This window comes from Lipotes vexillifer, unplaced genomic scaffold, assembly GCF_000442215.2.
Source record: "Lipotes vexillifer unplaced genomic scaffold, Lipotes_vexillifer_v1.1 scaffold212, whole genome shotgun sequence".
Taxonomy (NCBI): domain Eukaryota; kingdom Metazoa; phylum Chordata; class Mammalia; order Artiodactyla; family Lipotidae; genus Lipotes; species Lipotes vexillifer.
Window position 1 is genome coordinate 1,132,350 of NW_006780016.1, and position 11,586 is coordinate 1,143,935.

The 11,586-nt window shown below is 44.3% G+C and overlaps 1 non-coding gene across 1 annotated transcript; it reads right to left on the reverse strand.

Moving 5' to 3' along the window:
- Positions 1 to 11,300: 11,300 nt before the first annotated feature.
- On the reverse strand, positions 11,301 to 11,372 carry TRNAA-UGC (transfer RNA alanine (anticodon UGC)). The gene has a single exon. It is a non-coding gene; the product is annotated as a tRNA-Ala (tRNA).
- Between the last annotated feature and the right edge of the window lie 214 nt (positions 11,373 to 11,586).

An 11,586-nucleotide genomic window follows, 5' to 3' on the forward strand; every position in this document is an offset into this window, starting at 1 on the left:
AGAGAATTTACCATTTTAACCATTTGAAGTGTACAGTGCGGTGGCAGGAAGTACATTGACATTGCTGTGCATCCATCAACACCATTCATCTCCAGAACTTTTTTCATCTTCCCAAATTGAAACTCCCCTTTCCTCCCTTCCCCCATGAGTGTTTGTTTAAACCAGATCTTATCCAGAAAAATACCTTTTGAGGAAATGAAGTCTAGGCTTTTGTTTGGCAAAGCCTCTCTCCTTGACTAAACTTCCTCTAATCCCTCCTTGCCTTGACCTTGTCTGGGTCTGGTGGCCCAGCTGCAGCAAGAATCTTGCTAAATCAGTTTAGCAAACAAACAAAGATAGAAAAAAACACTTGATATCTAATCTCCCTCAATATCTGACCAAATTCCCCATCCCCCACCCTTGGTATTCAATCACCTTGGCTGGCCTTCAGCAAGAACCCTTAGGTCAGTTTAGTAAGAATTACCCTTTCGTCTTAAAAAGTTCCCATCCACTGACCCCTCTTCTGCCCCTTGACTCTAAATCTCCACTTGTCCATGTTTCATTTGGAATTGAACCCAGTTTATACTGAGGTTTCTTTTCCTCTATTATAATAGTGCCAGCATAAAATCTGTTTTTACCTCTTTAGCTGCTAATCAGGCTCCAGCTGTCACATGTAAATGGAACTAAAGGCAATTCCCACAGTATCCGGGAAAGGAACAGAAACAGCACTAACAATGGCCATCTGGGGTTATGTTGATGAGTTTAGCATCCATCAGCTACCTCCTAGGAGTAACATGCAAGTGATTCATCTATCTTGAGGCAATAAACAGAGGATTCCAAACAAAAGCACAAAGGCTCCTGACTGTGGAGCCTGCCCATCATATTTACCATCACAAAAGCACTGACTGCACTCCCCACTTCAGTTAAGACTGGAGCATCTAATCAATTATTGGGGCAACGCCAAACTGTGACTTAATGGTATATTATTTTGAATTAAAGTTACTTAAGAAACGGCTAATGCAAGAGGGACACTCTGACCCACCTGTCCGGCTCCCTGAAAGCAGGAAATAAGTATCCCCTGTGAAAGGTGCACTCCCTGCATCTGGAGGTAGAAGGAAGGACCAGCACCCTTATCCCCAGAGACAGGGAACTCAGGCCTAGAACCCTATGTAAACAAACCTTGTTACTTCTTTACTTCACTACTCCAAGCCCAGACTCTGTTTAGATTCTTCACTAATTGAGCACCCAAAACCTGAGTTTATTTGTCCTGTCAATTCCTCACAAATGTATTATCTAAGAAGTATAAATGCTGCCTGCTTTGGCCACTTCTTAAATCCCATTCCTAGGAGACCTCCAGGCATGTGAATGAAAATGTGTTTCTTTTTCTCCTGTTTATCTGTCTTGCGTCAATTTTATTGTTAGTCTGGTCATAAGAACTCAAGAATGGTAGAGGGAGAAGTTTTCTCCTCCCTGACACAATATTATTCCAGAAGGAGCTCTGTTGACATATTCATTTGGTAGCCTGTAATTGGTGGGAAAGGACTCGTCGTTGGGCCTCAACTATCAAAGGCACTTACTTTTCCATAGAAAGTGAGCAAACTTCCTTCGTCAAGAATCCACGTGCTTTTGTAGAAGCATTCTAGGGGGAAAACTTCTGGTTTATAGTCAACCTCACAAAGTAGCTAAAGAGTTCCTAATTTCACCTCAAACCTCTGCTTCAGCACCTACTGAGCTGTATCACGTTATTTTCTATCCACTGTCATTCCTGATCCTATCGCAATTCAGTTTAAGGTGTTTGTAGACAGGAACCCTATCTGAGCTGTCAGCACCTTGCCTGATCATCTTCCAGCAAAGTGGTCAGGCAGAAGCATGCAGCTAAGGATGCCCTGAAGCAGACTGTCGAGGAAACTGGCCAATGAGATGAGCATCTCCACTTGCACTCAGCTGATAACATATACGGTACATCTGTCACCATCTGTCCAGGCGTAATGATCTTGTAACAGCCCCCAGGCACTTCAATCTGGTGGCAGCTCTGTGACTTCTACCAGTGGATCACGTTGTCTCCATGCCCTTTCCTTTTCCCCTTCTTATCCATGCATTAGGACCTCGCCAAAATGTTACCTCCTTTGAGAAGCCTTTCCTATACCCACTAAGGCAGAAGTGGAGATGGCTGTTTTGAAACAGAAACAAACAAATGAACAAAAACATTGAAATCTCCAAACTGAATTTGCACTTTATCTCAAAAGATGTGGTAGGATGTATGGCGTAATGTATGGCAAATTTTTCCAAGTCTTAACAATATATCACAGTGACCTGGGGAATTTTTTTTTAAATATGGATTCTCAGGCCCCACCCTGATTGAGACATTAGGCCACAAGCTTGTGGCCCAAGAAGGTATTTTGTTTTAAAGCTTCCCAAGATATTCTGATGTACAAAAGTACTGGAAACAGTAGGCAGGCATGCTACTGTGTGCCTTTAGGCAAGTCACTTTGCTTCCCTGAGACTGTTTCTCACTTGTAAAATTGCGGATAAGAACACCCATCTCACAAGGTTTTGGGAAAGACCCACAGAGGGCAAGAGTGCAAAATCCTTGAATGATGATGCCTCAGCAAATGGAGCTATGAGGATGATTACTATGGATTTCCTTAAAAAGCTGTTCTCCGCTTCTCAAAACCAATAGCCCAGTTTGCAAAACCTTCCTCTATTAGAGAACAAAGAGAAGACGGTTTCAAACCAGGATGATAGCCTGAAAAAAAATCAAAAGGGACATTGAGAAGGAGCCCATGTAGAAAGCAGGACATGAGCATGTAATTAGGTTTTTCTGAAAGCCTATATTCTGCATTCCTATTGCCATTTCTCCTGATTAAAAGGTACCCCCAGTAGCTGAAACCATTAACGTTAAGTCCATCAAATGGTAGCTGTTGTGGAGAGCTACCCCACTTTGGTAAATTAGTCAGGCTTTTGTGTCTCTCATAGACTAATGCTTTAACACTTCACTACCTACAATAAAGTATATGCACCACAAGAAAAATGTGTTTTGTGACCAGCAGGCTATAACACAGTGTTCTGCTTATAGGAGCCATGGGTTTAATTGTATCCTAAGCTGATGATGAGTCACCACTCTGGCTTTTGGTTAAGGAAGCCAAGCAATGACTCTGGAAACCTCAGCTCAGAGTGCCCCTGAGTCTGAGAAAAAAATGCCTGATTATAGACTGTTTTGTATCACTTAAGGGTGTCAAACAATAGGATACCATGACAGCCAGGACTAATCGAAGTCCCCTGAAGAATAATTCCCCATAAAGAGGTGGTGGTGGGGAACTAGGAACCATTCCATAGCTCAGAGCTATAGGGAAGAAAAAATGCTACACAGAAGTAAAAGAAGGTTTCCACCTACCACATCCACCCCTTCAGATGTATGCCCTGGAGGCTAAACTGGGAGACAGATGAGACACCAGGCTTGGCGTCTCCTGTTTGGAAGGGCTAACTCTTAGAGGGCTCATCCTGGCTCCCTCCAGCCAGCACCAGCCGAGCAAAGTTGGAGGCACTGGAGCCCTAAGATTACAAACACTGGCTTTGGAGGCCATGCATCCAGAATCAGAATCCACCCATTTAGCCGAGTTACCAGCTTCGGTCACCTTTTTTAGGTTCTGAGCTTCTGTCTCTATTTCAAAAATGGGAATAATAAAAACATGCAGCTTCTAAGGTCAGGGTGCAGATTGAATTCTATGGAAAGGACTTAATATGTGCTCAATAAGAAGCAGTTGATACCATTATTGTTTATTATTATTACTACTACCAAGGAACTATCAGCAAGTCTGAGTCTCCTATGAATGTTAGTCAAGAGCCACCAAGCTTCTATTATGTGGCGAGCACTGTGGTTGGTCTTGGGGACACAGGAGCAAACAGGACAGATACAATCTACCCTTTTATGAAGCTTATGGGGTGTGTGTGTGTGTGTGCGTGTGCGTGCGTGTACTGGCCTGCACATTGTTTATAAACAAAAAAAAACATGTAGCAAACATTTTAAAATTGGATGACTTCACACGAAAGTCCAGATTTCTGGCTCTTTTTGAAAACATCAGAAAATCTGAGAGGAAGTGAGATCTCTCTCCACAGGCCAACCTGCTCCTCCAAAGCCCTCACAAGTCCCAAAACACAGCACCAGCCTTCCTCCTGAGACGGGCTCACTGGTCTTGTGACGAAAGAAACGGAAGAACAGCTTCAGGGCTAACAGCACATTTTGGCTTCTGTAAGAAACTTGCTTGCTTGCTTGGGGCAGGAAGAACCGGGTTCCTGATTGGCTGATTCAAAATTAAACAGCTCCCTCCCGCCTTCGGAACTTCCCGTCCTGTGAAGGGTATAAAGGCCTCCCCCGACTGTTAGTTGGGGTCTCACTCACTTCTCTCCGAGTGGGACCCTATCTGGACAGTTTGTGTAAGCTTCTATACTTGTACTTCTATAAATCCTTTGCTAATCTTTCTACTTGGTGTTGGTGATTCTCGGGTGTCCTTGGTTGGGACACGGGTCGCATTTACCGGGGAACTCGACTCCAAGTGTGTGGCTCCCGGACCGCAACATTTGGGGGCTCGTCCGGGATCGGACAGTGGAGGTTAAAGATCTGAAACAGGGTCCCTCCCTGTCTTTGGACTACTCGAAGTGGAGGTTAAAGATGTGAAACAGGGTCCCTCCTCCGAAGCCACCACCTGCTCATTCTTCGGGTAAGTTTGCGACCCCTGGCTTGCCGGCAAGAAACTAGGAGACTCCATTAAGGCTTGTCGGATGCGACGTTAAGCCTGGAGTCAGGAGGAGTCACGGGACGCCGCGATTCCTCCTTGGGAATTCAAAGTCGGTTTCGATATTCTTTTGTCCCGACTTTGAACTGGAACTGTGTCAAAACTTGTTGTTCTCCCCTTCTGTCTTTTGTCACTCGTGTGTGCGCTCTTGCATTTGCTTGGACACTTTGGCTTTGTGCTCGTGCTAAAACCTTTAGCTCAACAGAAAGTTAACAATGGGACAAGGTATGTCCCGGATGCAGACCCCCCGAGCCTAGTTCTGGACCACTTCAGAGACTTCCGCCAGATCGCCAGGGAATTCGGGGCCTCTGTATCCCCGGAAACCCTCCGCACCTTTTGTGAATTGGAATGGCCGACATTTGAGGTGGGATGGCCATCCGAAGGTACGTTCTCTATTCCGGTTATAGCTGCGGTGGAAGATATTGTCTTGAAGGTACATGATGATCAGATTCCTTATATTGAGTGCTGGCGGGGTCTCGTGGAGACACCACCTTACTGGCTGAAGCCCTGGTTGCCCCCGCCGGGAGCTACCAACAGAAAGGAAACAAGATCTAAAGATAACATGTGCGGCCAAGATGGTGGACGGGGGAAAAAAACCTAATGTTAAAAGCTCTAAGTCCCCTCCCCCTCCTCCTGTAGGGGAGGGAGAGGAGGAAGAAGAAACCCCTCCTCCCGAGGCGTCTGCACCTCCCCCTCCCTATGTCCCTCCCGAGGCGGATACCGGCCCCGATGACGACATCCTCCCAGGTCGGCCCAGGAGCACTTGACTGAACCGCGGCCCACTGCTCTGCCTCTGCGGCAACAAGCACCTAGACCAGGGGAGGCCCAGCCTTTTCTTGCTTACGCCCCATTCTCCATGACTGATTTATATTAATATCCCTGTTAGAAACTATATTTGTAACTCATCAGTCGACCTTGGATGATTGTCAGCAATTCTTACAGGTTTTGTTTACCACGGAAGAAAGAAAAAAAATTATGTGGGGGGCCCGTAAACAGGTACTTGGTCCAGATGGACGGCCCACAGATAACCCCAACCTAATTGAAACCGTGCTCCCTAGCACCCGACCGGAATGGAATCCTAACACGGAGGAGGGACGAGGGGCTTTGGCCCGTTTTCGCCAGGCTCTGTTAACAGGACTTCGGGTGGCAGCACGAAGGCCAACTAATATGTCCAAGGTTACAGAGGTGACCCAGGAAGCCACAGAGTCTCCAGCCGCCTTCCTGGAAAGGCTGATGGAGACTTATAGGCTATGGACCCCCATAGACCCTGATGCACCAGAAAACAGGCAGGCGGGCAATTAACTTGGCCTTTGTGACACAGTCGGCCCCAGATATCCGAAGGAAATTACAAAAATTAGATGGTTTTGAAGGGAAGAACTTATAAATTGAGAAGAGACAGTTAAGGCAGGTATTAAAAGAAAAAAGTATTCTCAGTCACTAGGCAATGTGTGACTTGTGCACAAGTAAACCAAGGGGCCAACTCACAACACCAGGAACTGCATCGGTATCAAGGCAACGACGCAGGCCGCTTTTGGGAAATGGACTTTAGCCTGATAGGAATTTTAAAAGAGGCCTTCTCCCTAAGCTAAATGAGGAAGAGTAAAACTTTCCAACATAGGTGAATGGGTATGACAGTCCTTCAATATCATTGAGATAACAACCCAATTCTTTGAAAAACAAAACAAAACTGTCCTTGTTTTACAAAGGTAGTCTTTACAGGACCAGAGGTTTGGCTCCAAAAATAATCCAAAGCCCACCAATCCTTTTACCACTCCCCAAACCCCTATTTATCTTAAGAGACTTGTAAGTATTAAACAAAGGGGAAACCTTTGAGATACAAATGTCCTATCTGGTCTTCTAAGAAACCCTTATCTCTGCCATCTTTTTAAATGCAAATTTAAAAAAAGAGGGTAAAGTAACTTAACACTTGACTTGTCAAGGATAAATAGAAATCCCAAGTGTCTTTTCTATAAGCACTAGTAAAAAGGATTTAGCCATCTAGATTGGTGACCTTGATTTGTTCCATCTGCCAGAAGCCCAATTTGAATCCAACCCCTTGTAACTGATAGATTTTATGTTGTACCTGACTCAGGACTGAAATTTTGGAATGGGAACAATGAGACCTCTGTGTTTGTATTTTCATACGTATCTATATGTGTGTTGTAGATGTATGGTATTGCCAAAAATTAATTCATAGAAGAGCTCTACTTAATTGGCTTTTAAAAAAATCAAACACTTACATAAATACTCAGAAGTAAAAAATAATCTGGCCAGAATGAATTTCGGGTTCATGTCATCTGAAAAATATTCAGTACTAAACTGATATCTGGTATTGAAGGTGGCTTAAACTTGTTGGTTTAATATAGACATGTCTTTAGAGTCATCAATGTTGAGTATAATACTTCTGTTGTACCTAGGTTTACTAAAGGTCAAATAAAACCTTATTCCATCTGTTATAAATCTGTCAACAAGAAAAGTAACTCAATTTAAAAAAAAAAAACTTTTAAGGAAGGTAAGATGTATGTTTTCAGTAAAAGAAGGTGGGACGAATGAGAAAAAAAAATACTGAAAACAGTAATACATGATCAGAATTTTCTAAGATTGGACTGAATTTAGTTGGGTAAATGGATTTTATTAGGAATGGGCTAGAACAAGACTGGATTTGGTTTCTTCCCCCAAAGTATTCTTAAAATGCTGCTTTTGACAACAGACTGTGTGAGTTTCTTTGCATTTAAGTGATCTGTATTTGCTTTTGATATCTTTTGTAACTTTGGTTAAGCAATAAGTATTGTCTCACAGTGACCTATGATCTTATTTGACCAACTGTTTTAAAACTTTTTGACAAACTTCCCAAATATCAAATTTTAATTGTTTCTTTTGATTTCCAGTTAACTTTGTGATACTTTAGAGGTCCCCTGAGGTATCTTAAAGAAAAATATTTAAGATTACTTGGTATGTTAGACGTAATCATTCATAATTCTGGTTATTGTAACCAAGTTTATTGATTCCAAGGATTTGGACTGGATCCAAAAGAAAGGGGGGGGGGTATTAGATAACGAGAAGGAAGGAAAGATATGGATCACAGGGGGCCACTGGGACTCAACGCTGTTTTTGGACCACAGACAGGAAGGTCGACTTGGGCAAACAAACAGTCACCCACTCCTTCCTGGTCATGCCTGACTGCCCCTATGAAGGCAAGACAAAGATCACCGAATTTTTATTCCTGAGAACCTAGGCCTGATGTTGATACGACGCCTGCATGAGGGAACGCATCTGGGATCTACAAAATTACATGAACTGTTAAAAAACTCGTTTTCGAATTCCATAACCAGTTTCCCGAAGTAACCTTATTACAATATGTGGATGATTTACTTGTGGCTGGAAAAACTGTGCGGGATTGTCTAACAGGAACAAAAGGCCTAATAAGGTTACTACAGGACTTAGGCTATAAACTCTCAATTAAAAAGGCTCAGATTTGTCAAGAACAAGTAAACTATTTAGGGTATATCCTAAAAGGAGGACAGAGATGGCTAGGAAAGCCACGCACTCAGGCCATCCTAACCTTACCAACCCCTACCACAAGAAAGGAATTGAGAGAATTCTTGGGAATGGCGGGCTATTGCCGGCTCTGGATACCCAGATTTGCAGAGCTGGCCAAGCCTCTATACGATGCCCTGAAGCGCGTTAACCAGAATGGCCCCGAAGCCACCAAGATTAACTGGACTGAGACACAAGGGAAGGCCTTCCAGGACATTAAAAGGGCTCTTACCTCACCTTCTGCTCTGGCACTCCCCAACCCTGATATGAACGAACCCGGGTGGCAAGGGGAGTACTAACTCAGAAACTTGGGCCCTGGTGAAGGCCGATAGCCTATCTCTCTAAACAACTGGACCCAGTAGCCTCCGGGTGGCCCTCATGCGTCAGACAAATTGCAGCCACTGCCCTGCTGAACCTCGGCACTGGAAACCTTTTGTACAAAAACTGAAAATAAAATTTCCGGAACCCACATTGCCACCTGGAGACTTAGTCTGGGTAAAGAAGCATAACCCCCAGACATTGGAGACTAGGTGGACTGGACCTCATCTGATTGTGTTGAGTACCCCGACTGCTGTTAAAGTCGACGGTGTCCGGACTTGGATTCATCATAGCAGAATAAAGAGAGACTACACCACAGAGGACGTGGACACTAACAGACGGATTGACTGGGCAAACTTTAGCCCAAAACGAAACATACCTCCTGAATACGGAAGACAGGAATCAAGGATTTGATTAGTTCCTAGAAAAAGGGCGGAATGTGACGAAAGAAACGGAAGGACAGCTTCAGGGCTAACAGCACATTTTGGCTTCTGTAAGAAACTTGCTTGCTTGCTTGGGGCAGGAAGAACCGGGTTCCTGATTGGCTGATTCAAAATTAAACAGCTCCCTCCCGCCTTCGGAACTTCCCGTCCTGTGAAGGGTATAAAGGCCTCCCCCGACTGTTAGTCGGGGTCTCACTCACTTCTCTCCGAGTGGGACCCTGTCCGGACAGTTTGTGTAAGCTTCTATACCTGTACTTCTATAAATCCTTTGCTAATCTTTCTACTTGGTGTTGGTGATTCTCGGGTGTCCTTGGTTGGGACACGGGTCGCATTTACCGGGGAACTCGACTCCAGGTGTGTGGCTCCCAGACCGCAACAGTCTCTCTAATCAAGAGAGTACAGCGTGCTCAGGCTACACGAGATGAGGGGCCCCCGGGGACATGAGAGACAAGGAAGCTGAGGACACAGACCTAGAGGACCAGAACAGAAATGCAGGGAGGGAAAGGAGGACTGGCATCCACCCTCTGTCCCTGGGTTTATTTGTCTCTCCGCCCAGCTTGCTTTGTTTTGGCTGGACACAGAAAACCCTGGAGGGGAATTCTGATTCCAGCTTGCTCTATGCACAGCTAATTATTTGGGGCTCCCAGAAGGCTGGAGAGAGAACAATGACTTCCCCAGCGGTTACAGCTGGACTAGCTTAGTTCCTTTTCTTCGCCACAGGGGTCAGAACCATGTAAGGGGAGCTATTTGTTTTGGTCTTAAACCAAATCTGCCCTGGGACACAGACAGATGTTCTGACCTGAGACCAGGAAAGCCACTACTTCAATGCCTAGTCAGCCTACAGACCCATAATGTGCATTTTCCCTGTTTAAACTGTTTACTTCTCTCCTTTGCAAATAAGAAGTAATGTTCAGAAAAAAATACTATATGCCCCAAAATTGCATCCCTCCTCCCAAGTGAGATATTTCATGTTTCCTAGGAAGATGGGATAAAGACAAGCAGGGGAACTAACTGGGATGGATCAGTGAAACTACAGAGGCTCATTTGTATACAACCTTCTAATAAGTATCCACAACTTCATTCTAATAGGAAATGCATGACAAGTCCCTTAAAAACAAAGAAATAGGAGAGAAAAATACATGCTCCATAGTTGTGACCACTATAACAGACTGGCACAATCTTCCAGCAACCGCACAGAGATTGTTCCTACATCCACCCAAAACTATTATCATCAGTGGTGTCCGCTCATTTTAAACAGAATGAAATGGATTTAGTTGGCTGCTACAGGCTGTTTCTAGCCTCCTGCATCTAAAGACATTTTCACTCTCAGCCGTTCCAACAGGGATTCATTTGGATTTCTTGTCAACCATCCTTCAAAGACAAGGTAAGACCTATTTTCTGATTAAACTTATACTCAATTTTATTTGTTTACCCAATCATCTAATACCTATTTATTGACTGCCTCCTAAGAACCAGGCACTTTGTTAGGTGCTGAAGATATAAACGTGAGTCAAAACAAAGACAGGCCTTGCCCTCAAGGAATCCAGGAGAGGCAGATAATCAAAAGACCTTGCCAATATAAAACTGACCTTCTGAAAGGTGCCCAAGGAGAGGTATCTGGTACCAGGAGGACTTATTACATAGAAGGAGTCCAGTTAAGGGGGTATAACAGAGGCAAAGAAAGTGTCCCAGAAGAAATAACACTTGAGCTGAAATTTATAGGCTCTAGGTACCAGATAAGCAAAGGCCCTGTAATGAAACTGAGTAGAGCGAATATAGGGACTGAATAAAGGCCAGCCTGATTGGAGTGGAGAATCCACAAGGGACGGAGTGATGAAGAAGAGTATTAATGGTGACCATGCAAGGCTTTATGTCCACATCAAGAATTCTGAGCAATGGGAAGCCATTTTGGGGATTTTAAGCAGGGTGCAGGGGTAGTAGTTGATATGACCGTATTTATGCTTTGGAAAAAAATGGATTTGGGTAGAGGGGAGGCAGAGTGAGTTCAGGTAGGCCAGTTAGTCTAGAATTTGGATGGTATGGTGATGGAGTAGCGGTAACACATTCTAACAACACTTTGGGACCAACCCAATGTGCCAGATGCATCTCAATGGCCCAAGACAGGTACTACTATTAATATACTTCCTGGTGCTATGATGCTGAGTAAAGATTTTTTTTTTTTTTTTTTTTTTTTTTTGTTGGCCACACCGCACGGCTTGCAGGACCTTAGTTCCCCAACCAGGGATTGAACCTGGGCCCAGGCAGTGCAAGCACCAAGTCCTAACCACTGAACCACCGGGGAATTCCCAAGAAATTTAGAAGGACCAAACCAAATAGGACCCGAGCACATCTCGACTCCCTCATCCCCAGCAGCAGGGTACCACTATGCGCTCTGAGCCATCATAGCTCTGTATTTGAATTTACAAATTCTGAGAAAGACTCCACAGGAAAACCAATTAAATAGGCAGGGAAGAAAACACCATTGAGCGCTGGATAGATAGATGATAACAAGCAAG